General features: G+C 45.0%; 15 non-coding genes and 1 pseudogene across 15 annotated transcripts; all 16 read right to left on the bottom strand.

The window, feature by feature from the left end:
• Positions 1-154: 154 nt before the first annotated feature.
• Positions 155-345, bottom strand: LOC146055734 (U2 spliceosomal RNA). Its single transcript, XR_014468892.1, has one exon. It is a non-coding gene; the product is annotated as a U2 spliceosomal RNA (small nuclear RNA).
• A 1,357-nt stretch (positions 346-1,702) lies between these two features.
• On the bottom strand, positions 1,703-1,893 carry LOC146055733 (U2 spliceosomal RNA). The gene has a single exon (XR_014468891.1). It is a non-coding gene; the product is annotated as a U2 spliceosomal RNA (small nuclear RNA).
• A 1,355-nt stretch (positions 1,894-3,248) lies between these two features.
• Positions 3,249-3,439, bottom strand: LOC146055732 (U2 spliceosomal RNA). Its single transcript, XR_014468890.1, has one exon. It is a non-coding gene; the product is annotated as a U2 spliceosomal RNA (small nuclear RNA).
• A 1,355-nt stretch (positions 3,440-4,794) lies between these two features.
• Positions 4,795-4,985, bottom strand: LOC146055731 (U2 spliceosomal RNA). Its single transcript, XR_014468889.1, has one exon. It is a non-coding gene; the product is annotated as a U2 spliceosomal RNA (small nuclear RNA).
• Positions 4,986-6,340: 1,355 nt separating this feature from the next.
• LOC146055730 (U2 spliceosomal RNA) lies at positions 6,341-6,531 on the bottom strand. The gene has a single exon (XR_014468888.1). It is a non-coding gene; the product is annotated as a U2 spliceosomal RNA (small nuclear RNA).
• Positions 6,532-7,886: 1,355 nt separating this feature from the next.
• On the bottom strand, positions 7,887-8,077 carry LOC146055729 (U2 spliceosomal RNA). The gene has a single exon (XR_014468887.1). It is a non-coding gene; the product is annotated as a U2 spliceosomal RNA (small nuclear RNA).
• A 1,355-nt stretch (positions 8,078-9,432) lies between these two features.
• Positions 9,433-9,623, bottom strand: LOC146055727 (U2 spliceosomal RNA). The gene has a single exon (XR_014468885.1). It is a non-coding gene; the product is annotated as a U2 spliceosomal RNA (small nuclear RNA).
• A 1,355-nt stretch (positions 9,624-10,978) lies between these two features.
• On the bottom strand, positions 10,979-11,169 carry LOC146055726 (U2 spliceosomal RNA). The gene has a single exon (XR_014468884.1). It is a non-coding gene; the product is annotated as a U2 spliceosomal RNA (small nuclear RNA).
• Positions 11,170-12,524: 1,355 nt separating this feature from the next.
• On the bottom strand, positions 12,525-12,715 carry LOC146055725 (U2 spliceosomal RNA). The gene has a single exon (XR_014468883.1). It is a non-coding gene; the product is annotated as a U2 spliceosomal RNA (small nuclear RNA).
• Positions 12,716-14,070: 1,355 nt separating this feature from the next.
• On the bottom strand, positions 14,071-14,261 carry LOC146055723 (U2 spliceosomal RNA). The gene has a single exon (XR_014468882.1). It is a non-coding gene; the product is annotated as a U2 spliceosomal RNA (small nuclear RNA).
• Positions 14,262-15,616: 1,355 nt separating this feature from the next.
• Positions 15,617-15,807, bottom strand: LOC146055722 (U2 spliceosomal RNA). Its single transcript, XR_014468881.1, has one exon. It is a non-coding gene; the product is annotated as a U2 spliceosomal RNA (small nuclear RNA).
• A 1,355-nt stretch (positions 15,808-17,162) lies between these two features.
• On the bottom strand, positions 17,163-17,353 carry LOC146055721 (U2 spliceosomal RNA). Its single transcript, XR_014468880.1, has one exon. It is a non-coding gene; the product is annotated as a U2 spliceosomal RNA (small nuclear RNA).
• Positions 17,354-18,708: 1,355 nt separating this feature from the next.
• On the bottom strand, positions 18,709-18,899 carry LOC146055720 (U2 spliceosomal RNA). The gene has a single exon (XR_014468879.1). It is a non-coding gene; the product is annotated as a U2 spliceosomal RNA (small nuclear RNA).
• Positions 18,900-20,254: 1,355 nt separating this feature from the next.
• On the bottom strand, positions 20,255-20,445 carry LOC146055719 (U2 spliceosomal RNA). Its single transcript, XR_014468878.1, has one exon. It is a non-coding gene; the product is annotated as a U2 spliceosomal RNA (small nuclear RNA).
• Positions 20,446-21,800: 1,355 nt separating this feature from the next.
• LOC146055718 (U2 spliceosomal RNA) lies at positions 21,801-21,991 on the bottom strand. Its single transcript, XR_014468877.1, has one exon. It is a non-coding gene; the product is annotated as a U2 spliceosomal RNA (small nuclear RNA).
• A 1,355-nt stretch (positions 21,992-23,346) lies between these two features.
• On the bottom strand, positions 23,347-23,559 carry LOC146055745 (U2 spliceosomal RNA; annotated as a pseudogene).
• Positions 23,560-26,629: the final 3,070 nt, after the last annotated feature.

Genomic DNA, 26,629 nt, shown 5'->3' with positions numbered 1-26,629 from the left:
GATACACTGAGGCAGGATTTGAAAGTATTTATGCACAAGGGTTAAACCTTGAAGCAGCAAATGCATGCATTTCTAAATACAAAGGTGCACAAACAATTGATACTCCAAATCAAGTGCCAGGAATGGAAATAGTCTTTTTTTGGATAACAGATTAGGAAGGTGCACCGGTCCTGGAAGTACTGCAATACCAGGTCAATGCGTGGAGTGGACAGAGCAAGCTCTTCTTCCATCTCCCTGTTCTAAAAATCCATTTAATATATGGCCCCCAGATAGGGGGCGTATCAGATATTAAACTGATAAGAACAGATACTACACTTGATCTTAGCCAAAAGGCCGAGAAGCGATAACCCGAATGGGGTCCCAGCAAAGCGCGCAAACCGGAATTCGGCCACCAACACTGGTGGAGAAGAGATCAGCACCACGGACACATCTAACACACACACACATCACTTCTTTGACGTTGCAGTCTGAAAGATACCAGGCTGTACGGCAGGTATGAATAGGACTTGAAGTGCTGGACAGGGACCGGAGGACGAGTAGCCATCCAACTGATTTTGTGATTAGGTCGTCGGCGGGCGGGCAGGGTGCCTCAGCTGGGTAGGAGGCCAAATTTGCATGTGCTCCGCCCCGTCTGTTGACGTCGCGTCAACAGACACACACCCACTAGGCAGACGACCAACAGGCAAGCAGCAGCAGCCAGCTGTCTCCTCGCTCTTTGCTGCCGCATGCCTGTGTCCCTGACGAACTGCTGCTGAGTAAATCAATCAGCTAGCTGCTGCAGAGGAGAAGGAGGAATCTTGCACAATCAGGTGCAATGACGGCTTTCCTGTTTTGAGCCCATTCAGCAGCAGTAGTAGTAGACAGTCAGATGGACAGGCATTCATGTGGCAGGACCCTTTGTGTGACATCACAATCTGCCCTCTATGACATCACAAGCTGCTCACTCGGAATCCGGCGGAACCTGACAGCCAGACAGTCACTTGGAACAGACAGGCAGACAGGACAGTCATGTGTAGGTGAGCTGGGTGGGCCAATGTTTTCTTTTATTGGCAGTTACCACCCAAATGATGGTCCGAAGAAGGTAAGTGATACTTTTTCTAAATCCCCCTCTCAATGATCATCAATTGTTGGGCTTGGAAAAAAATGGAAGAGGAAAAAAAATTCCCAAAACAAAAGAGAATAAAGAGGAAAAAAAATTCCCAAAACAAAAGAGAGAGAAAAGAGAGCGCAAAAAGAAAAGAAAAAAAATATATAAGAGATCAAGAAAAAAAAAAAAAAACAAGCCATTTCAAATCGAGAGGGAGGGGGTCCAAAAATTCCATTGCTTTGATCCAGTTGATGTTTCCGTGGTAAGATCGTAGGTAAGTCACATAGCGTTTGCATATTTATTGGGAGGTCGCAGCGATTGATAAGTCCTTTAATTTAGGCAGGCTTCCGGTCTTTTGGCTAGGCCGCATATGCTGATATCAAGTGTAGTGTCACGTCAAGTAATTAACTGCCTCGATTCCAGAAAGTACAATTCAAGGAGTCAAGAAATAGTCACAAAATGATACACTGAGGCAGGATTTGAAAGTATTTATGCACAAGGGTTAAACCTTGAAGCAGCAAATGCATGCATTTCTAAATACAAAGGTGCACAAACAATTGATACTCCAAATCAAGTGCCAGGAATGGAAATAGTCTTTTTTTGGATAACAGATTAGGAAGGTGCACCGGTCCTGGAAGTACTGCAATACCAGGTCAATGCGTGGAGTGGACAGAGCAAGCTCTTCTTCCATCTCCCTGTTCTAAAAATCCATTTAATATATGGCCCCCAGATAGGGGGCGTATCAGATATTAAACTGATAAGAACAGATACTACACTTGATCTTAGCCAAAAGGCCGAGAAGCGATAACCCGAATGGGGTCCCAGCAAAGCGCGCAAACCGGAATTCGGCCACCAACACTGGTGGAGAAGAGATCAGCACCACGGACACATCTAACACACACACATCACTTCTTTGACGTTGCAGTCTGAAAGATACCAGGCTGTACGGCAGGTATGAATAGGACTTGAAGTGCTGGACAGGGACCGGAGGACGAGTAGCCATCCAACTGATTTTGTGATTAGGTCGTCGGCGGGCGGGCAGGGTGCCTCAGCTGGGTAGGAGGCCAAATTTGCATGTGCTCCGCCCCGTCTGTTGACGTCGCGTCAACAGACACACACCCACTAGGCAGACGACCAACAGGCAAGCAGCAGCAGCCAGCTGTCTCCTCGCTCTTTGCTGCCGCATGCCTGTGTCCCTGACGAACTGCTGCTGAGTAAATCAATCAGCTAGCTGCTGCAGAGGAGAAGGAGGAATCTTGCACAATCAGGTGCAATGACGGCTTTCCTGTTTTGAGCCCATTCAGCAGCAGTAGTAGTAGACAGTCAGATGGACAGGCATTCATGTGGCAGGACCCTTTGTGTGACATCACAATCTGCCCTCTATGACATCACAAGCTGCTCACTCGGAATCCGGCGGAACCTGACAGCCAGACAGTCACTTGGAACAGACAGGCAGACAGGACAGTCATGTGTAGGTGAGCTGGGTGGGCCAATGTTTTCTTTTATTGGCAGTTACCACCCAAATGATGGTCCGAAGAAGGTAAGTGATACTTTTTCTAAATCCCCCTCTCAATGATCATCAATTGTTGGGCTTGGAAAAAAATGGAAGAGGAAAAAAAATTCCCAAAACAAAAGAGAATAAAGAGGAAAAAAAATTCCCAAAACAAAAGAGAGAGAAAAGAGAGCGCAAAAAGAAAAGAAAAAAAATATATAAGAGATCAAGAAAAAAAAAAAAAAACAAGCCATTTCAAATCGAGAGGGAGGGGGTCCAAAAATTCCATTGCTTTGATCCAGTTGATGTTTCCGTGGTAAGATCGTAGGTAAGTCACATAGCGTTTGCATATTTATTGGGAGGTCGCAGCGATTGATAAGTCCTTTAATTTAGGCAGGCTTCCGGTCTTTTGGCTAGGCCGCATATGCTGATATCAAGTGTAGTGTCACGTCAAGTAATTAACTGCCTCGATTCCAGAAAGTACAATTCAAGGAGTCAAGAAATAGTCACAAAATGATACACTGAGGCAGGATTTGAAAGTATTTATGCACAAGGGTTAAACCTTGAAGCAGCAAATGCATGCATTTCTAAATACAAAGGTGCACAAACAATTGATACTCCAAATCAAGTGCCAGGAATGGAAATAGTCTTTTTTTGGATAACAGATTAGGAAGGTGCACCGGTCCTGGAAGTACTGCAATACCAGGTCAATGCGTGGAGTGGACAGAGCAAGCTCTTCTTCCATCTCCCTGTTCTAAAAATCCATTTAATATATGGCCCCCAGATAGGGGGCGTATCAGATATTAAACTGATAAGAACAGATACTACACTTGATCTTAGCCAAAAGGCCGAGAAGCGATAACCCGAATGGGGTCCCAGCAAAGCGCGCAAACCGGAATTCGGCCACCAACACTGGTGGAGAAGAGATCAGCACCACGGACACATCTAACACACACACATCACTTCTTTGACGTTGCAGTCTGAAAGATACCAGGCTGTACGGCAGGTATGAATAGGACTTGAAGTGCTGGACAGGGACCGGAGGACGAGTAGCCATCCAACTGATTTTGTGATTAGGTCGTCGGCGGGCGGGCAGGGTGCCTCAGCTGGGTAGGAGGCCAAATTTGCATGTGCTCCGCCCCGTCTGTTGACGTCGCGTCAACAGACACACACCCACTAGGCAGACGACCAACAGGCAAGCAGCAGCAGCCAGCTGTCTCCTCGCTCTTTGCTGCCGCATGCCTGTGTCCCTGACGAACTGCTGCTGAGTAAATCAATCAGCTAGCTGCTGCAGAGGAGAAGGAGGAATCTTGCACAATCAGGTGCAATGACGGCTTTCCTGTTTTGAGCCCATTCAGCAGCAGTAGTAGTAGACAGTCAGATGGACAGGCATTCATGTGGCAGGACCCTTTGTGTGACATCACAATCTGCCCTCTATGACATCACAAGCTGCTCACTCGGAATCCGGCGGAACCTGACAGCCAGACAGTCACTTGGAACAGACAGGCAGACAGGACAGTCATGTGTAGGTGAGCTGGGTGGGCCAATGTTTTCTTTTATTGGCAGTTACCACCCAAATGATGGTCCGAAGAAGGTAAGTGATACTTTTTCTAAATCCCCCTCTCAATGATCATCAATTGTTGGGCTTGGAAAAAAATGGAAGAGGAAAAAAAATTCCCAAAACAAAAGAGAATAAAGAGGAAAAAAAATTCCCAAAACAAAAGAGAGAGAAAAGAGAGCGCAAAAAGAAAAGAAAAAAAATATATAAGAGATCAAGAAAAAAAAAAAAAAACAAGCCATTTCAAATCGAGAGGGAGGGGGTCCAAAAATTCCATTGCTTTGATCCAGTTGATGTTTCCGTGGTAAGATCGTAGGTAAGTCACATAGCGTTTGCATATTTATTGGGAGGTCGCAGCGATTGATAAGTCCTTTAATTTAGGCAGGCTTCCGGTCTTTTGGCTAGGCCGCATATGCTGATATCAAGTGTAGTGTCACGTCAAGTAATTAACTGCCTCGATTCCAGAAAGTACAATTCAAGGAGTCAAGAAATAGTCACAAAATGATACACTGAGGCAGGATTTGAAAGTATTTATGCACAAGGGTTAAACCTTGAAGCAGCAAATGCATGCATTTCTAAATACAAAGGTGCACAAACAATTGATACTCCAAATCAAGTGCCAGGAATGGAAATAGTCTTTTTTTGGATAACAGATTAGGAAGGTGCACCGGTCCTGGAAGTACTGCAATACCAGGTCAATGCGTGGAGTGGACAGAGCAAGCTCTTCTTCCATCTCCCTGTTCTAAAAATCCATTTAATATATGGCCCCCAGATAGGGGGCGTATCAGATATTAAACTGATAAGAACAGATACTACACTTGATCTTAGCCAAAAGGCCGAGAAGCGATAACCCGAATGGGGTCCCAGCAAAGCGCGCAAACCGGAATTCGGCCACCAACACTGGTGGAGAAGAGATCAGCACCACGGACACATCTAACACACACACATCACTTCTTTGACGTTGCAGTCTGAAAGATACCAGGCTGTACGGCAGGTATGAATAGGACTTGAAGTGCTGGACAGGGACCGGAGGACGAGTAGCCATCCAACTGATTTTGTGATTAGGTCGTCGGCGGGCGGGCAGGGTGCCTCAGCTGGGTAGGAGGCCAAATTTGCATGTGCTCCGCCCCGTCTGTTGACGTCGCGTCAACAGACACACACCCACTAGGCAGACGACCAACAGGCAAGCAGCAGCAGCCAGCTGTCTCCTCGCTCTTTGCTGCCGCATGCCTGTGTCCCTGACGAACTGCTGCTGAGTAAATCAATCAGCTAGCTGCTGCAGAGGAGAAGGAGGAATCTTGCACAATCAGGTGCAATGACGGCTTTCCTGTTTTGAGCCCATTCAGCAGCAGTAGTAGTAGACAGTCAGATGGACAGGCATTCATGTGGCAGGACCCTTTGTGTGACATCACAATCTGCCCTCTATGACATCACAAGCTGCTCACTCGGAATCCGGCGGAACCTGACAGCCAGACAGTCACTTGGAACAGACAGGCAGACAGGACAGTCATGTGTAGGTGAGCTGGGTGGGCCAATGTTTTCTTTTATTGGCAGTTACCACCCAAATGATGGTCCGAAGAAGGTAAGTGATACTTTTTCTAAATCCCCCTCTCAATGATCATCAATTGTTGGGCTTGGAAAAAAATGGAAGAGGAAAAAAAATTCCCAAAACAAAAGAGAATAAAGAGGAAAAAAAATTCCCAAAACAAAAGAGAGAGAAAAGAGAGCGCAAAAAGAAAAGAAAAAAAATATATAAGAGATCAAGAAAAAAAAAAAAAAACAAGCCATTTCAAATCGAGAGGGAGGGGGTCCAAAAATTCCATTGCTTTGATCCAGTTGATGTTTCCGTGGTAAGATCGTAGGTAAGTCACATAGCGTTTGCATATTTATTGGGAGGTCGCAGCGATTGATAAGTCCTTTAATTTAGGCAGGCTTCCGGTCTTTTGGCTAGGCCGCATATGCTGATATCAAGTGTAGTGTCACGTCAAGTAATTAACTGCCTCGATTCCAGAAAGTACAATTCAAGGAGTCAAGAAATAGTCACAAAATGATACACTGAGGCAGGATTTGAAAGTATTTATGCACAAGGGTTAAACCTTGAAGCAGCAAATGCATGCATTTCTAAATACAAAGGTGCACAAACAATTGATACTCCAAATCAAGTGCCAGGAATGGAAATAGTCTTTTTTTGGATAACAGATTAGGAAGGTGCACCGGTCCTGGAAGTACTGCAATACCAGGTCAATGCGTGGAGTGGACAGAGCAAGCTCTTCTTCCATCTCCCTGTTCTAAAAATCCATTTAATATATGGCCCCCAGATAGGGGGCGTATCAGATATTAAACTGATAAGAACAGATACTACACTTGATCTTAGCCAAAAGGCCGAGAAGCGATAACCCGAATGGGGTCCCAGCAAAGCGCGCAAACCGGAATTCGGCCACCAACACTGGTGGAGAAGAGATCAGCACCACGGACACATCTAACACACACACATCACTTCTTTGACGTTGCAGTCTGAAAGATACCAGGCTGTACGGCAGGTATGAATAGGACTTGAAGTGCTGGACAGGGACCGGAGGACGAGTAGCCATCCAACTGATTTTGTGATTAGGTCGTCGGCGGGCGGGCAGGGTGCCTCAGCTGGGTAGGAGGCCAAATTTGCATGTGCTCCGCCCCGTCTGTTGACGTCGCGTCAACAGACACACACCCACTAGGCAGACGACCAACAGGCAAGCAGCAGCAGCCAGCTGTCTCCTCGCTCTTTGCTGCCGCATGCCTGTGTCCCTGACGAACTGCTGCTGAGTAAATCAATCAGCTAGCTGCTGCAGAGGAGAAGGAGGAATCTTGCACAATCAGGTGCAATGACGGCTTTCCTGTTTTGAGCCCATTCAGCAGCAGTAGTAGTAGACAGTCAGATGGACAGGCATTCATGTGGCAGGACCCTTTGTGTGACATCACAATCTGCCCTCTATGACATCACAAGCTGCTCACTCGGAATCCGGCGGAACCTGACAGCCAGACAGTCACTTGGAACAGACAGGCAGACAGGACAGTCATGTGTAGGTGAGCTGGGTGGGCCAATGTTTTCTTTTATTGGCAGTTACCACCCAAATGATGGTCCGAAGAAGGTAAGTGATACTTTTTCTAAATCCCCCTCTCAATGATCATCAATTGTTGGGCTTGGAAAAAAATGGAAGAGGAAAAAAAATTCCCAAAACAAAAGAGAATAAAGAGGAAAAAAAATTCCCAAAACAAAAGAGAGAGAAAAGAGAGCGCAAAAAGAAAAGAAAAAAAATATATAAGAGATCAAGAAAAAAAAAAAAAAACAAGCCATTTCAAATCGAGAGGGAGGGGGTCCAAAAATTCCATTGCTTTGATCCAGTTGATGTTTCCGTGGTAAGATCGTAGGTAAGTCACATAGCGTTTGCATATTTATTGGGAGGTCGCAGCGATTGATAAGTCCTTTAATTTAGGCAGGCTTCCGGTCTTTTGGCTAGGCCGCATATGCTGATATCAAGTGTAGTGTCACGTCAAGTAATTAACTGCCTCGATTCCAGAAAGTACAATTCAAGGAGTCAAGAAATAGTCACAAAATGATACACTGAGGCAGGATTTGAAAGTATTTATGCACAAGGGTTAAACCTTGAAGCAGCAAATGCATGCATTTCTAAATACAAAGGTGCACAAACAATTGATACTCCAAATCAAGTGCCAGGAATGGAAATAGTCTTTTTTTGGATAACAGATTAGGAAGGTGCACCGGTCCTGGAAGTACTGCAATACCAGGTCAATGCGTGGAGTGGACAGAGCAAGCTCTTCTTCCATCTCCCTGTTCTAAAAATCCATTTAATATATGGCCCCCAGATAGGGGGCGTATCAGATATTAAACTGATAAGAACAGATACTACACTTGATCTTAGCCAAAAGGCCGAGAAGCGATAACCCGAATGGGGTCCCAGCAAAGCGCGCAAACCGGAATTCGGCCACCAACACTGGTGGAGAAGAGATCAGCACCACGGACACATCTAACACACACACATCACTTCTTTGACGTTGCAGTCTGAAAGATACCAGGCTGTACGGCAGGTATGAATAGGACTTGAAGTGCTGGACAGGGACCGGAGGACGAGTAGCCATCCAACTGATTTTGTGATTAGGTCGTCGGCGGGCGGGCAGGGTGCCTCAGCTGGGTAGGAGGCCAAATTTGCATGTGCTCCGCCCCGTCTGTTGACGTCGCGTCAACAGACACACACCCACTAGGCAGACGACCAACAGGCAAGCAGCAGCAGCCAGCTGTCTCCTCGCTCTTTGCTGCCGCATGCCTGTGTCCCTGACGAACTGCTGCTGAGTAAATCAATCAGCTAGCTGCTGCAGAGGAGAAGGAGGAATCTTGCACAATCAGGTGCAATGACGGCTTTCCTGTTTTGAGCCCATTCAGCAGCAGTAGTAGTAGACAGTCAGATGGACAGGCATTCATGTGGCAGGACCCTTTGTGTGACATCACAATCTGCCCTCTATGACATCACAAGCTGCTCACTCGGAATCCGGCGGAACCTGACAGCCAGACAGTCACTTGGAACAGACAGGCAGACAGGACAGTCATGTGTAGGTGAGCTGGGTGGGCCAATGTTTTCTTTTATTGGCAGTTACCACCCAAATGATGGTCCGAAGAAGGTAAGTGATACTTTTTCTAAATCCCCCTCTCAATGATCATCAATTGTTGGGCTTGGAAAAAAATGGAAGAGGAAAAAAAATTCCCAAAACAAAAGAGAATAAAGAGGAAAAAAAATTCCCAAAACAAAAGAGAGAGAAAAGAGAGCGCAAAAAGAAAAGAAAAAAAATATATAAGAGATCAAGAAAAAAAAAAAAAAACAAGCCATTTCAAATCGAGAGGGAGGGGGTCCAAAAATTCCATTGCTTTGATCCAGTTGATGTTTCCGTGGTAAGATCGTAGGTAAGTCACATAGCGTTTGCATATTTATTGGGAGGTCGCAGCGATTGATAAGTCCTTTAATTTAGGCAGGCTTCCGGTCTTTTGGCTAGGCCGCATATGCTGATATCAAGTGTAGTGTCACGTCAAGTAATTAACTGCCTCGATTCCAGAAAGTACAATTCAAGGAGTCAAGAAATAGTCACAAAATGATACACTGAGGCAGGATTTGAAAGTATTTATGCACAAGGGTTAAACCTTGAAGCAGCAAATGCATGCATTTCTAAATACAAAGGTGCACAAACAATTGATACTCCAAATCAAGTGCCAGGAATGGAAATAGTCTTTTTTTGGATAACAGATTAGGAAGGTGCACCGGTCCTGGAAGTACTGCAATACCAGGTCAATGCGTGGAGTGGACAGAGCAAGCTCTTCTTCCATCTCCCTGTTCTAAAAATCCATTTAATATATGGCCCCCAGATAGGGGGCGTATCAGATATTAAACTGATAAGAACAGATACTACACTTGATCTTAGCCAAAAGGCCGAGAAGCGATAACCCGAATGGGGTCCCAGCAAAGCGCGCAAACCGGAATTCGGCCACCAACACTGGTGGAGAAGAGATCAGCACCACGGACACATCTAACACACACACATCACTTCTTTGACGTTGCAGTCTGAAAGATACCAGGCTGTACGGCAGGTATGAATAGGACTTGAAGTGCTGGACAGGGACCGGAGGACGAGTAGCCATCCAACTGATTTTGTGATTAGGTCGTCGGCGGGCGGGCAGGGTGCCTCAGCTGGGTAGGAGGCCAAATTTGCATGTGCTCCGCCCCGTCTGTTGACGTCGCGTCAACAGACACACACCCACTAGGCAGACGACCAACAGGCAAGCAGCAGCAGCCAGCTGTCTCCTCGCTCTTTGCTGCCGCATGCCTGTGTCCCTGACGAACTGCTGCTGAGTAAATCAATCAGCTAGCTGCTGCAGAGGAGAAGGAGGAATCTTGCACAATCAGGTGCAATGACGGCTTTCCTGTTTTGAGCCCATTCAGCAGCAGTAGTAGTAGACAGTCAGATGGACAGGCATTCATGTGGCAGGACCCTTTGTGTGACATCACAATCTGCCCTCTATGACATCACAAGCTGCTCACTCGGAATCCGGCGGAACCTGACAGCCAGACAGTCACTTGGAACAGACAGGCAGACAGGACAGTCATGTGTAGGTGAGCTGGGTGGGCCAATGTTTTCTTTTATTGGCAGTTACCACCCAAATGATGGTCCGAAGAAGGTAAGTGATACTTTTTCTAAATCCCCCTCTCAATGATCATCAATTGTTGGGCTTGGAAAAAAATGGAAGAGGAAAAAAAATTCCCAAAACAAAAGAGAATAAAGAGGAAAAAAAATTCCCAAAACAAAAGAGAGAGAAAAGAGAGCGCAAAAAGAAAAGAAAAAAAATATATAAGAGATCAAGAAAAAAAAAAAAAAACAAGCCATTTCAAATCGAGAGGGAGGGGGTCCAAAAATTCCATTGCTTTGATCCAGTTGATGTTTCCGTGGTAAGATCGTAGGTAAGTCACATAGCGTTTGCATATTTATTGGGAGGTCGCAGCGATTGATAAGTCCTTTAATTTAGGCAGGCTTCCGGTCTTTTGGCTAGGCCGCATATGCTGATATCAAGTGTAGTGTCACGTCAAGTAATTAACTGCCTCGATTCCAGAAAGTACAATTCAAGGAGTCAAGAAATAGTCACAAAATGATACACTGAGGCAGGATTTGAAAGTATTTATGCACAAGGGTTAAACCTTGAAGCAGCAAATGCATGCATTTCTAAATACAAAGGTGCACAAACAATTGATACTCCAAATCAAGTGCCAGGAATGGAAATAGTCTTTTTTTGGATAACAGATTAGGAAGGTGCACCGGTCCTGGAAGTACTGCAATACCAGGTCAATGCGTGGAGTGGACAGAGCAAGCTCTTCTTCCATCTCCCTGTTCTAAAAATCCATTTAATATATGGCCCCCAGATAGGGGGCGTATCAGATATTAAACTGATAAGAACAGATACTACACTTGATCTTAGCCAAAAGGCCGAGAAGCGATAACCCGAATGGGGTCCCAGCAAAGCGCGCAAACCGGAATTCGGCCACCAACACTGGTGGAGAAGAGATCAGCACCACGGACACATCTAACACACACACATCACTTCTTTGACGTTGCAGTCTGAAAGATACCAGGCTGTACGGCAGGTATGAATAGGACTTGAAGTGCTGGACAGGGACCGGAGGACGAGTAGCCATCCAACTGATTTTGTGATTAGGTCGTCGGCGGGCGGGCAGGGTGCCTCAGCTGGGTAGGAGGCCAAATTTGCATGTGCTCCGCCCCGTCTGTTGACGTCGCGTCAACAGACACACACCCACTAGGCAGACGACCAACAGGCAAGCAGCAGCAGCCAGCTGTCTCCTCGCTCTTTGCTGCCGCATGCCTGTGTCCCTGACGAACTGCTGCTGAGTAAATCAATCAGCTAGCTGCTGCAGAGGAGAAGGAGGAATCTTGCACAATCAGGTGCAATGACGGCTTTCCTGTTTTGAGCCCATTCAGCAGCAGTAGTAGTAGACAGTCAGATGGACAGGCATTCATGTGGCAGGACCCTTTGTGTGACATCACAATCTGCCCTCTATGACATCACAAGCTGCTCACTCGGAATCCGGCGGAACCTGACAGCCAGACAGTCACTTGGAACAGACAGGCAGACAGGACAGTCATGTGTAGGTGAGCTGGGTGGGCCAATGTTTTCTTTTATTGGCAGTTACCACCCAAATGATGGTCCGAAGAAGGTAAGTGATACTTTTTCTAAATCCCCCTCTCAATGATCATCAATTGTTGGGCTTGGAAAAAAATGGAAGAGGAAAAAAAATTCCCAAAACAAAAGAGAATAAAGAGGAAAAAAAATTCCCAAAACAAAAGAGAGAGAAAAGAGAGCGCAAAAAGAAAAGAAAAAAAATATATAAGAGATCAAGAAAAAAAAAAAAAAACAAGCCATTTCAAATCGAGAGGGAGGGGGTCCAAAAATTCCATTGCTTTGATCCAGTTGATGTTTCCGTGGTAAGATCGTAGGTAAGTCACATAGCGTTTGCATATTTATTGGGAGGTCGCAGCGATTGATAAGTCCTTTAATTTAGGCAGGCTTCCGGTCTTTTGGCTAGGCCGCATATGCTGATATCAAGTGTAGTGTCACGTCAAGTAATTAACTGCCTCGATTCCAGAAAGTACAATTCAAGGAGTCAAGAAATAGTCACAAAATGATACACTGAGGCAGGATTTGAAAGTATTTATGCACAAGGGTTAAACCTTGAAGCAGCAAATGCATGCATTTCTAAATACAAAGGTGCACAAACAATTGATACTCCAAATCAAGTGCCAGGAATGGAAATAGTCTTTTTTTGGATAACAGATTAGGAAGGTGCACCGGTCCTGGAAGTACTGCAATACCAGGTCAATGCGTGGAGTGGACAGAGCAAGCTCTTCTTCCATCTCCCTGTTCTAAAAATCCATTTAATATATGGCCCCCAGATAGGGGGCGTATCAGATATTAAACTGATAAGAACAGATACTACACTTGATCTTAGCCAAAAGGCCGAGAAGCGATAACCCGAATGGGGTCCCAGCAAAGCGCGCAAACCGGAATTCGGCCACCAACACTGGTGGAGAAGAGATCAGCACCACGGACACATCTAACACACACACATCACTTCTTTGACGTTGCAGTCTGAAAGATACCAGGCTGTACGGCAGGTATGAATAGGACTTGAAGTGCTGGACAGGGACCGGAGGACGAGTAGCCATCCAACTGATTTTGTGATTAGGTCGTCGGCGGGCGGGCAGGGTGCCTCAGCTGGGTAGGAGGCCAAATTTGCATGTGCTCCGCCCCGTCTGTTGACGTCGCGTCAACAGACACACACCCACTAGGCAGACGACCAACAGGCAAGCAGCAGCAGCCAGCTGTCTCCTCGCTCTTTGCTGCCGCATGCCTGTGTCCCTGACGAACTGCTGCTGAGTAAATCAATCAGCTAGCTGCTGCAGAGGAGAAGGAGGAATCTTGCACAATCAGGTGCAATGACGGCTTTCCTGTTTTGAGCCCATTCAGCAGCAGTAGTAGTAGACAGTCAGATGGACAGGCATTCATGTGGCAGGACCCTTTGTGTGACATCACAATCTGCCCTCTATGACATCACAAGCTGCTCACTCGGAATCCGGCGGAACCTGACAGCCAGACAGTCACTTGGAACAGACAGGCAGACAGGACAGTCATGTGTAGGTGAGCTGGGTGGGCCAATGTTTTCTTTTATTGGCAGTTACCACCCAAATGATGGTCCGAAGAAGGTAAGTGATACTTTTTCTAAATCCCCCTCTCAATGATCATCAATTGTTGGGCTTGGAAAAAAATGGAAGAGGAAAAAAAATTCCCAAAACAAAAGAGAATAAAGAGGAAAAAAAATTCCCAAAACAAAAGAGAGAGAAAAGAGAGCGCAAAAAGAAAAGAAAAAAAATATATAAGAGATCAAGAAAAAAAAAAAAAAACAAGCCATTTCAAATCGAGAGGGAGGGGGTCCAAAAATTCCATTGCTTTGATCCAGTTGATGTTTCCGTGGTAAGATCGTAGGTAAGTCACATAGCGTTTGCATATTTATTGGGAGGTCGCAGCGATTGATAAGTCCTTTAATTTAGGCAGGCATCCGGTCTTTTGGCTAGGCCGCATATGCTGATATCAAGTGTAGTGTCACGTCAAGTAATTAACTGCCTCGATTCCAGAAAGTACAATTCAAGGAGTCAAGAAATAGTCACAAAATGATACACTGAGGCAGGATTTGAAAGTATTTATGCACAAGGGTTAAACCTTGAAGCAGCAAATGCATGCATTTCTAAATACAAAGGTGCACAAACAATTGATACTCCAAATCAAGTGCCAGGAATGGAAATAGTCTTTTTTTGGATAACAGATTAGGAAGGTGCACCGGTCCTGGAAGTACTGCAATACCAGGTCAATGCGTGGAGTGGACAGAGCAAGCTCTTCTTCCATCTCCCTGTTCTAAAAATCCATTTAATATATGGCCCCCAGATAGGGGGCGTATCAGATATTAAACTGATAAGAACAGATACTACACTTGATCTTAGCCAAAAGGCCGAGAAGCGATAACCCGAATGGGGTCCCAGCAAAGCGCGCAAACCGGAATTCGGCCACCAACACTGGTGGAGAAGAGATCAGCACCACGGACACATCTAACACACACACATCACTTCTTTGACGTTGCAGTCTGAAAGATACCAGGCTGTACGGCAGGTATGAATAGGACTTGAAGTGCTGGACAGGGACCGGAGGACGAGTAGCCATCCAACTGATTTTGTGATTAGGTCGTCGGCGGGCGGGCAGGGTGCCTCAGCTGGGTAGGAGGCCAAATTTGCATGTGCTCCGCCCCGTCTGTTGACGTCGCGTCAACAGACACACACCCACTAGGCAGACGACCAACAGGCAAGCAGCAGCAGCCAGCTGTCTCCTCGCTCTTTGCTGCCGCATGCCTGTGTCCCTGACGAACTGCTGCTGAGTAAATCAATCAGCTAGCTGCTGCAGAGGAGAAGGAGGAATCTTGCACAATCAGGTGCAATGACGGCTTTCCTGTTTTGAGCCCATTCAGCAGCAGTAGTAGTAGACAGTCAGATGGACAGGCATTCATGTGGCAGGACCCTTTGTGTGACATCACAATCTGCCCTCTATGACATCACAAGCTGCTCACTCGGAATCCGGCGGAACCTGACAGCCAGACAGTCACTTGGAACAGACAGGCAGACAGGACAGTCATGTGTAGGTGAGCTGGGTGGGCCAATGTTTTCTTTTATTGGCAGTTACCACCCAAATGATGGTCCGAAGAAGGTAAGTGATACTTTTTCTAAATCCCCCTCTCAATGATCATCAATTGTTGGGCTTGGAAAAAAATGGAAGAGGAAAAAAAATTCCCAAAACAAAAGAGAATAAAGAGGAAAAAAAATTCCCAAAACAAAAGAGAGAGAAAAGAGAGCGCAAAAAGAAAAGAAAAAAAATATATAAGAGATCAAGAAAAAAAAAAAAAAACAAGCCATTTCAAATCGAGAGGGAGGGGGTCCAAAAATTCCATTGCTTTGATCCAGTTGATGTTTCCGTGGTAAGATCGTAGGTAAGTCACATAGCGTTTGCATATTTATTGGGAGGTCGCAGCGATTGATAAGTCCTTTAATTTAGGCAGGCTTCCGGTCTTTTGGCTAGGCCGCATATGCTGATATCAAGTGTAGTGTCACGTCAAGTAATTAACTGCCTCGATTCCAGAAAGTACAATTCAAGGAGTCAAGAAATAGTCACAAAATGATACACTGAGGCAGGATTTGAAAGTATTTATGCACAAGGGTTAAACCTTGAAGCAGCAAATGCATGCATTTCTAAATACAAAGGTGCACAAACAATTGATACTCCAAATCAAGTGCCAGGAATGGAAATAGTCTTTTTTTGGATAACAGATTAGGAAGGTGCACCGGTCCTGGAAGTACTGCAATACCAGGTCAATGCGTGGAGTGGACAGAGCAAGCTCTTCTTCCATCTCCCTGTTCTAAAAATCCATTTAATATATGGCCCCCAGATAGGGGGCGTATCAGATATTAAACTGATAAGAACAGATACTACACTTGATCTTAGCCAAAAGGCCGAGAAGCGATAACCCGAATGGGGTCCCAGCAAAGCGCGCAAACCGGAATTCGGCCACCAACACTGGTGGAGAAGAGATCAGCACCACGGACACATCTAACACACACACATCACTTCTTTGACGTTGCAGTCTGAAAGATACCAGGCTGTACGGCAGGTATGAATAGGACTTGAAGTGCTGGACAGGGACCGGAGGACGAGTAGCCATCCAACTGATTTTGTGATTAGGTCGTCGGCGGGCGGGCAGGGTGCCTCAGCTGGGTAGGAGGCCAAATTTGCATGTGCTCCGCCCCGTCTGTTGACGTCGCGTCAACAGACACACACCCACTAGGCAGACGACCAACAGGCAAGCAGCAGCAGCCAGCTGTCTCCTCGCTCTTTGCTGCCGCATGCCTGTGTCCCTGACGAACTGCTGCTGAGTAAATCAATCAGCTAGCTGCTGCAGAGGAGAAGGAGGAATCTTGCACAATCAGGTGCAATGACGGCTTTCCTGTTTTGAGCCCATTCAGCAGCAGTAGTAGTAGACAGTCAGATGGACAGGCATTCATGTGGCAGGACCCTTTGTGTGACATCACAATCTGCCCTCTATGACATCACAAGCTGCTCACTCGGAATCCGGCGGAACCTGACAGCCAGACAGTCACTTGGAACAGACAGGCAGACAGGACAGTCATGTGTAGGTGAGCTGGGTGGGCCAATGTTTTCTTTTATTGGCAGTTACCACCCAAATGATGGTCCGAAGAAGGTAAGTGATACTTTTTCTAAATCCCCCTCTCAATGATCATCAATTGTTGGGCTTGGAAAAAAATGGAAGAGGAAAAAAAATTCCCAAAACAAAAGAGAATAAAGAGGAAAAAAAATTCCCAAAACAAAAGAGAGAGAAAAGAGAGCGCAAAAAGAAAAGAAAAAAAATATATAAGAGATCAAGAAAAAAAAAAAAAAACAAGCCATTTCAAATCGAGAGGGAGGGGGTCCAAAAATTCCATTGCTTTGATCCAGTTGATGTTTCCGTGGTAAGATCGTAGGTAAGTCACATAGCGTTTGCATATTTATTGGGAGGTCGCAGCGATTGATAAGTCCTTTAATTTAGGCAGGCTTCCGGTCTTTTGGCTAGGCCGCATATGCTGATATCAAGTGTAGTGTCACGTCAAGTAATTAACTGCCTCGATTCCAGAAAGTACAATTCAAGGAGTCAAGAAATAGTCACAAAATGATACACTGAGGCAGGATTTGAAAGTATTTATGCACAAGGGTTAAACCTTGAAGCAGCAAATGCATGCATTTCTAAATACAAAGGTGCACAAACAATTGATACTCCAAATCAAGTGCCAGGAATGGAAATAGTCTTTTTTTGGATAACAGATTAGGAAGGTGCACCGGTCCTGGAAGTACTGCAATACCAGGTCAATGCGTGGAGTGGACAGAGCAAGCTCTTCTTCCATCTCCCTGTTCTAAAAATCCATTTAATATATGGCCCCCAGATAGGGGGCGTATCAGATATTAAACTGATAAGAACAGATACTACACTTGATCTTAGCCAAAAGGCCGAGAAGCGATAACCCGAATGGGGTCCCAGCAAAGCGCGCAAACCGGAATTCGGCCACCAACACTGGTGGAGAAGAGATCAGCACCACGGACACATCTAACACACACACATCACTTCTTTGACGTTGCAGTCTGAAAGATACCAGGCTGTACGGCAGGTATGAATAGGACTTGAAGTGCTGGACAGGGACCGGAGGACGAGTAGCCATCCAACTGATTTTGTGATTAGGTCGTCGGCGGGCGGGCAGGGTGCCTCAGCTGGGTAGGAGGCCAAATTTGCATGTGCTCCGCCCCGTCTGTTGACGTCGCGTCAACAGACACACACCCACTAGGCAGACGACCAACAGGCAAGCAGCAGCAGCCAGCTGTCTCCTCGCTCTTTGCTGCCGCATGCCTGTGTCCCTGACGAACTGCTGCTGAGTAAATCAATCAGCTAGCTGCTGCAGAGGAGAAGGAGGAATCTTGCACAATCAGGTGCAATGACGGCTTTCCTGTTTTGAGCCCATTCAGCAGCAGTAGTAGTAGACAGTCAGATGGACAGGCATTCATGTGGCAGGACCCTTTGTGTGACATCACAATCTGCCCTCTATGACATCACAAGCTGCTCACTCGGAATCCGGCGGAACCTGACAGCCAGACAGTCACTTGGAACAGACAGGCAGACAGGACAGTCATGTGTAGGTGAGCTGGGTGGGCCAATGTTTTCTTTTATTGGCAGTTACCACCCAAATGATGGTCCGAAGAAGGTAAGTGATACTTTTTCTAAATCCCCCTCTCAATGATCATCAATTGTTGGGCTTGGAAAAAAATGGAAGAGGAAAAAAAATTCCCAAAACAAAAGAGAATAAAGAGGAAAAAAAATTCCCAAAACAAAAGAGAGAGAAAAGAGAGCGCAAAAAGAAAAGAAAAAAAATATATAAGAGATCAAGAAAAAAAAAAAAAAACAAGCCATTTCAAATCGAGAGGGAGGGGGTCCAAAAATTCCATTGCTTTGATCCAGTTGATGTTTCCGTGGTAAGATCGTAGGTAAGTCACATAGCGTTTGCATATTTATTGGGAGGTCGCAGCGATTGATAAGTCCTTTAATTTAGGCAGGCTTCCGGTCTTTTGGCTAGGCCGCATATGCTGATATCAAGTGTAGTGTCACGTCAAGTAATTAACTGCCTCGATTCCAGAAAGTACAATTCAAGGAGTCAAGAAATAGTCACAAAATGATACACTGAGGCAGGATTTGAAAGTATTTATGCACAAGGGTTAAACCTTGAAGCAGCAAATGCATGCATTTCTAAATACAAAGGTGCACAAACAATTGATACTCCAAATCAAGTGCCAGGAATGGAAATAGTCTTTTTTTGGATAACAGATTAGGAAGGTGCACCGGTCCTGGAAGTACTGCAATACCAGGTCAATGCGTGGAGTGGACAGAGCAAGCTCTTCTTCCATCTCCCTGTTCTAAAAATCCATTTAATATATGGCCCCCAGATAGGGGGCGTATCAGATATTAAACTGATAAGAACAGATACTACACTTGATCTTAGCCAAAAGGCCGAGAAGCGATAACCCGAATGGGGTCCCAGCAAAGCGCGCAAACCGGAATTCGGCCACCAACACTGGTGGAGAAGAGATCAGCACCACGGACACATCTAACACACACACATCACTTCTTTGACGTTGCAGTCTGAAAGATACCAGGCTGTACGGCAGGTATGAATAGGACTTGAAGTGCTGGACAGGGACCGGAGGACGAGTAGCCATCCAACTGATTTTGTGATTAGGTCGTCGGCGGGCGGGCAGGGTGCCTCAGCTGGGTAGGAGGCCAAATTTGCATGTGCTCCGCCCCGTCTGTTGACGTCGCGTCAACAGACACACACCCACTAGGCAGACGACCAACAGGCAAGCAGCAGCAGCCAGCTGTCTCCTCGCTCTTTGCTGCCGCATGCCTGTGTCCCTGACGAACTGCTGCTGAGTAAATCAATCAGCTAGCTGCTGCAGAGGAGAAGGAGGAATCTTGCACAATCAGGTGCAATGACGGCTTTCCTGTTTTGAGCCCATTCAGCAGCAGTAGTAGTAGACAGTCAGATGGACAGGCATTCATGTGGCAGGACCCTTTGTGTGACATCACAATCTGCCCTCTATGACATCACAAGCTGCTCACTCGGAATCCGGCGGAACCTGACAGCCAGACAGTCACTTGGAACAGACAGGCAGACAGGACAGTCATGTGTAGGTGAGCTGGGTGGGCCAATGTTTTCTTTTATTGGCAGTTACCACCCAAATGATGGTCCGAAGAAGGTAAGTGATACTTTTTCTAAATCCCCCTCTCAATGATCATCAATTGTTGGGCTTGGAAAAAAATGGAAGAGGAAAAAAAATTCCCAAAACAAAAGAGAATAAAGAGGAAAAAAAATTCCCAAAACAAAAGAGAGAGAAAAGAGAGCGCAAAAAGAAAAGAAAAAAAATATATAAGAGATCAAGAAAAAAAAAAAAAAACAAGCCATTTCAAATCGAGAGGGAGGGGGTCCAAAAATTCCATTGCTTTGATCCAGTTGATGTTTCCGTGGTAAGATCGTAGGTAAGTCACATAGCGTTTGCATATTTATTGGGAGGTCGCAGCGATTGATAAGTCCTTTAATTTAGGCAGGCTTCCGGTCTTTTGGCTAGGCCGCATATGCTGATATCAAGTGTAGTGTCACGTCAAGTAATTAACTGCCTCGATTCCAGAAAGTACAATTCAAGGAGTCAAGAAATAGTCACAAAATGATACACTGAGGCAGGATTTGAAAGTATTTATGCACAAGGGTTAAACCTTGAAGCAGCAAATGCATGCATTTCTAAATACAAAGGTGCACAAACAATTGATACTCCAAATCAAGTGCCAGGAATGGAAATAGTCTTTTTTTGGATAACAGATTAGGAAGGTGCACCGGTCCTGGAAGTACTGCAATACCAGGTCAATGCGTGGAGTGGACAGAGCAAGCTCTTCTTCCATCTCCCTGTTCTAAAAATCCATTTAATATATGGCCCCCAGATAGGGGGCGTATCAGATATTAAACTGATAAGAACAGATACTACACTTGATCTTAGCCAAAAGGCCGAGAAGCGATAACCCGAATGGGGTCCCAGCAAAGCGCGCAAACCGGAATTCGGCCACCAACACTGGTGGAGAAGAGATCAGCACCACGGACACATCTAACACACACACATCACTTCTTTGACGTTGCAGTCTGAAAGATACCAGGCTGTACGGCAGGTATGAATAGGACTTGAAGTGCTGGACAGGGACCGGAGGACGAGTAGCCATCCAACTGATTTTGTGATTAGGTCGTCGGCGGGCGGGCAGGGTGCCTCAGCTGGGTAGGAGGCCAAATTTGCATGTGCTCCGCCCCGTCTGTTGACGTCGCGTCAACAGACACACACCCACTAGGCAGACGACCAACAGGCAAGCAGCAGCAGCCAGCTGTCTCCTCGCTCTTTGCTGCCGCATGCCTGTGTCCCTGACGAACTGCTGCTGAGTAAATCAATCAGCTAGCTGCTGCAGAGGAGAAGGAGGAATCTTGCACAATCAGGTGCAATGACGGCTTTCCTGTTTTGAGCCCATTCAGCAGCAGTAGTAGTAGACAGTCAGATGGACAGGCATTCATGTGGCAGGACCCTTTGTGTGACATCACAATCTGCCCTCTATGACATCACAAGCTGCTCACTCGGAATCCGGCGGAACCTGACAGCCAGACAGTCACTTGGAACAGACAGGCAGACAGGACAGTCATGTGTAGGTGAGCTGGGTGGGCCAATGTTTTCTTTTATTGGCAGTTACCACCCAAATGATGGTCCGAAGAAGGTAAGTGATACTTTTTCTAAATCCCCCTCTCAATGATCATCAATTGTTGGGCTTGGAAAAAAATGGAAGAGGAAAAAAAATTCCCAAAACAAAAGAGAATAAAGAGGAAAAAAAATTCCCAAAACAAAAGAGAGAGAAAAGAGAGCGCAAAAAGAAAAGAAAAAAAATATATAAGAGATCAAGAAAAAAAAAAAAAAACAAGCCATTTCAAATCGAGAGGGAGGGGGTCCAAAAATTCCATTGCTTTGATCCAGTTGATGTTTCCGTGGTAAGATCGTAGGTAAGTCACATAGCGTTTGCATATTTATTGGGAGGTCGCAGCGATTGATAAGTCCTTTAATTTAGGCAGGCTTCCGGTCTTTTGGCTAGGCCGCATATGCTGATATCAAGTGTAGTGTCACGTCAAGTAATTAACTGCCTCGATTCCAGAAAGTACAATTCAAGGAGTCAAGAAATAGTCACAAAATGATACACTGAGGCAGGATTTGAAAGTATTTATGCACAAGGGTTAAACCTTGAAGCAGCAAATGCATGCATTTCTAAATACAAAGGTGCACAAACAATTGATACTCCAAATCAAGTGCCAGGAATGGAAATAGTCTTTTTTTGGATAACAGATTAGGAAGGTGCACCGGTCCTGGAAGTACTGCAATACCAGGTCAATGCGTGGAGTGGACAGAGCAAGCTCTTCTTCCATCTCCCTGTTCTAAAAATCCATTTAATATATGGCCCCCAGATAGGGGGCGTATCAGATATTAAACTGATAAGAACAGATACTACACTTGATCTTAGCCAAAAGGCCGAGAAGCGATAACCCGAATGGGGTCCCAGCAAAGCGCGCAAACCGGAATTCGGCCACCAACACTGGTGGAGAAGAGATCAGCACCACGGACACATCTAACACACACACATCACTTCTTTGACGTTGCAGTCTGAAAGATACCAGGCTGTACGGCAGGTATGAATAGGACTTGAAGTGCTGGACAGGGACCGGAGGACGAGTAGCCATCCAACTGATTTTGTGATTAGGTCGTCGGCGGGCGGGCAGGGTGCCTCAGCTGGGTAGGAGGCCAAATTTGCATGTGCTCCGCCCCGTCTGTTGACGTCGCGTCAACAGACACACACCCACTAGGCAGACGACCAACAGGCAAGCAGCAGCAGCCAGCTGTCTCCTCGCTCTTTGCTGCCGCATGCCTGTGTCCCTGACGAACTGCTGCTGAGTAAATCAATCAGCTAGCTGCTGCAGAGGAGAAGGAGGAATCTTGCACAATCAGGTGCAATGACGGCTTTCCTGTTTTGAGCCCATTCAGCAGCAGTAGTAGTAGACAGTCAGATGGACAGGCATTCATGTGGCAGGACCCTTTGTGTGACATCACAATCTGCCCTCTATGACATCACAAGCTGCTCACTCGGAATCCGGCGGAACCTGACAGCCAGACAGTCACTTGGAACAGACAGGCAGACAGGACAGTCATGTGTAGGTGAGCTGGGTGGGCCAATGTTTTCTTTTATTGGCAGTTACCACCCAAATGATGGTCCGAAGAAGGTAAGTGATACTTTTTCTAAATCCCCCTCTCAATGATCATCAATTGTTGGGCTTGGAAAAAAATGGAAGAGGAAAAAAAATTCCCAAAACAAAAGAGAATAAAGAGGAAAAAAAATTCCCAAAACAAAAGAGAGAGAAAAGAGAGCGCAAAAAGAAAAGAAAAAAAATATATAAGAGATCAAGAAAAAAAAAAAAAAACAAGCCATTTCAAATCGAGAGGGAGGGGGTCCAAAAATTCCATTGCTTTGATCCAGTTGATGTTTCCGTGGTAAGATCGTAGGTAAGTCACATAGCGTTTGCATATTTATTGGGAGGTCGCAGCGATTGATAAGTCCTTTAATTTAGGCAGGCTTCCGGTCTTTTGGCTAGGCCGCATATGCTGATATCAAGTGTAGTGTCACGTCAAGTAATTAACTGCCTCGATTCCAGAAAGTACAATTCAAGGAGTCAAGAAATAGTCACAAAATGATACACTGAGGCAGGATTTGAAAGTATTTATGCACAAGGGTTAAACCTTGAAGCAGCAAATGCATGCATTTCTAAATACAAAGGTGCACAAACAATTGATACTCCAAATCAAGTGCCAGGAATGGAAATAGTCTTTTTTTGGATAACAGATTAGGAAGGTGCACCGGTCCTGGAAGTACTGCAATACCAGGTCAATGCGTGGAGTGGACAGAGCAAGCTCTTCTTCCATCTCCCTGTTCTAAAAATCCATTTAATATATGGCCCCCAGATAGGGGGCGTATCAGATATTAAACTGATAAGAACAGATTTTTTTTTTTTTTTTTTTTTTTTTTTTTCTTTCGAATCCATCACATATCCCAAAAAGGTCCACCTTCCCCAAAATTGTCATCCAAACATAAACTCCATCACATTAAATTTTATATTAAGAACAAAAACACATACCATATGAAAATAAACCCTAAAGACCTATACCCATCACCTAAAACACCCTATCTATATTTCACCCAATGCTTCCACTTTTTGTATTTCCACACACCCTCCGCATCACACTCATTCCTTCTTTTTTTTCCCATTCATAACACACATACAACTTCCCTACCACCATCCTTAAACATTCATTCACTCCGATCTCTTCTTTCTTAAACACATATATATTCCTTGCATCCCACAAACATTCCAACACACATACCATTATTATCCATAGAATTCTTCCTTTCCATTCACTCCAATCTCTTCTTTCTTAAACACATATATATTCCTTACATCCCACAAACATTGCAACACACATACCATTATTATCCATAAAATTCTTCCTTTCTTTCCGCCTCTCACACTCATCCCAAACAAAGCAATCTTCCATGTCACACTCTCAATCCCAGTCAATTCCTTACATAAAACTTCCAAACCCTTCCACACCTTTCTTGCAAAATCGCACTCCCATACCAAATGCCTTATAGACTCATCCCCATAACACTCACTCCTTGGACACTTCTCCACGCTCGTCAAACCACACCTTTTTTGCACCATTCGTACCGGCAAAATCCCATGCAACCTCACCCATACAACGTCTCTTTGTCTATTGTCCAAACCTTCCACACATACATTCTTCCACACTTCTAAGCATTCTCCATCATTCAGCCCTTCTACCTTACATACACTTTCCTTATCTCTCAATTTTTTCACAACATTCTTTTTTTGCTTAAAATCTTCCTTACTCACCTCAGACAATTCCCATTTTCTCACAAACACACTAATCCTTTCATACCATATACACACCTCTCCCGCAACTGGTTCATTCAACTTTCTTTCATACCATTTCAGCTTAACCAACATCCACCCCGCCATGTACCTCATCATACATGCCGCCTTATTATCTTTCTCAATCATACTCACCACTCTTGCAATTACATTCAGATTCAGATACACATCTATATTCGGAAAATCAACACCACCTTTCGCTCTTTCTTTCATTACCCATTCTCTCTTCAAACACTCTGTCCTTCTATTCCACAAAAACAAAAACAACACCCTCTTAATCCTTTTCAAACACAAAACATTTGGCAAAAACACACACGCAACATACAACAACATAGGTAATATGACCATTCTCACCACTAACACTCTCCCAGTCATCGTCAAACGCCGCAACTTCCAAAAATCCAATCTCCCTTTCACCTTTCGCTCCAATTCACACCAACTCTCTTTCCCACGCATATCGTCATCAAACACCACACCCAAAATCTTAATCCCCCCCTCCACATACTCACTTCCAACATCATCCGCACCCTTTCGCCCAAATATCTTTATTTTTGTTTTCTCCCAATTCAACTTAAAAGCTGAAGCCCCACAAAAAAAACCAATCAACAACTTAGCTCTCTCTAACGCTCTCTTACTCTCACCCACAATCACAACATCATCCATATAACTTAAAACCTTCACACTTCTACCACCACTCCCAGGGATCAAAAAACCTTTCATAACCTTATCACGCCTCAACATACACAACAGGGGTTCTAACGCACACACAAAAATAATAGGGGATAACGGACATCCTTGCCTTACACCGGACCTTACATAAAAACTTCCACTCAAAAACCCATTCACTAAAATCTTACTACTCACACCGTCATACATACTTCTAATCTTACACACAAAATCACTCGGAAATCCCATTCGCAACAAAACTCTCAACAAAAACTCATGCGCAACCCTATCAAACGCTTTCTCAAAATCCAATGCCATAACATACATCCTCTGCTCACGCTTCATACAATCTCCAATCATATCCCGCAACAACATCAAATTCTCACTTATCCTCCTTTCAGGCACCGCACACACTTGCTCTTCCCCAATCACCTGCTCAATCACACCTCTCATACGATTAGCCACCACTTTCGCATATATTTTATAGTCTACATTTAACAAAGTAATTGGCCTCCAATTACGCACATCCTTTCTTTCACCCTTCTTGTATATCAACACAACCACCCCTTCTTTCATACTCTCACTCATTTTCTCATTCTTAAACATATAATCCATCACTTCCACAACATCCATTCCAATCACATCCCACATCACACAATAAAACTCAACAGGCAACCCATCACTTCCAGGCGTCTTATTTCTGCTCAAACTCTCAACTGCATCCTTAATCTCTTTCTCATTCAGATTTCTACACAAACACCCCAAATCACTCTCTTCCACTCTTCTTTCAATTGCACCCAAGACCTCACACTCCATACTCTCATCACATCCCTTAACATCAAACAGCATACTATAAAACCTTTCAACCTCCTTTCTCATACTCTCACCACTCAAAACCTCACCATTCTCACCTTTTATTACATCCATATCTTTCCTTCCACCACAAACTTTCTTAAAAAAAAATATCTGCTACATTTTTCATCCTTCTCCATACATTCCACTTTTGCACGATATACCAACTGCCGCCCTTTCTCTTTCATCCTACTCTTACACTCATTCCTCGTCTCACATATTTCATCCGACACATCCACACCCTCATCACGCAATCTATACAAATAATCCAGTCTCTTACCCCACCATTCAATTTCCTCTCTTTTTGTTCTTGCCAATTTATAACCATTCACTCTATAGAAATTTGCAATCTCACCTTTCACCCAATCCCACCATTCTAACACGCATTTATACATTTTCTTCCTACTCTTCCATACCTCATAACATTTCACAAACTCATTCACAACATCTTCCTTACCGAGCATACTCACATTTAACTTCCACACACCTCTTCCATACTCACCACTATCCTTGCACACCAACTCACTTTCCACACAATCATGATCAGAAAACCCCACTCTCATTTGCACAAAACTCTTACACTCAAAATCTTTAGAAACAAAAACATAATCTAACCGTGACTCAATCATTCCTCTGTCTGCTTTATATGTCGCATTCGCTA

This window comes from Crinia signifera, unplaced genomic scaffold, assembly GCF_055691185.1.
Source record: "Crinia signifera unplaced genomic scaffold, ASM5569118v1 HAP2_SCAFFOLD_547, whole genome shotgun sequence".
Classification (NCBI taxonomy): Eukaryota; Metazoa; Chordata; class Amphibia; order Anura; family Myobatrachidae; genus Crinia; species Crinia signifera.
This window is presented reverse-complemented; position numbering and strand designations above follow the sequence as displayed.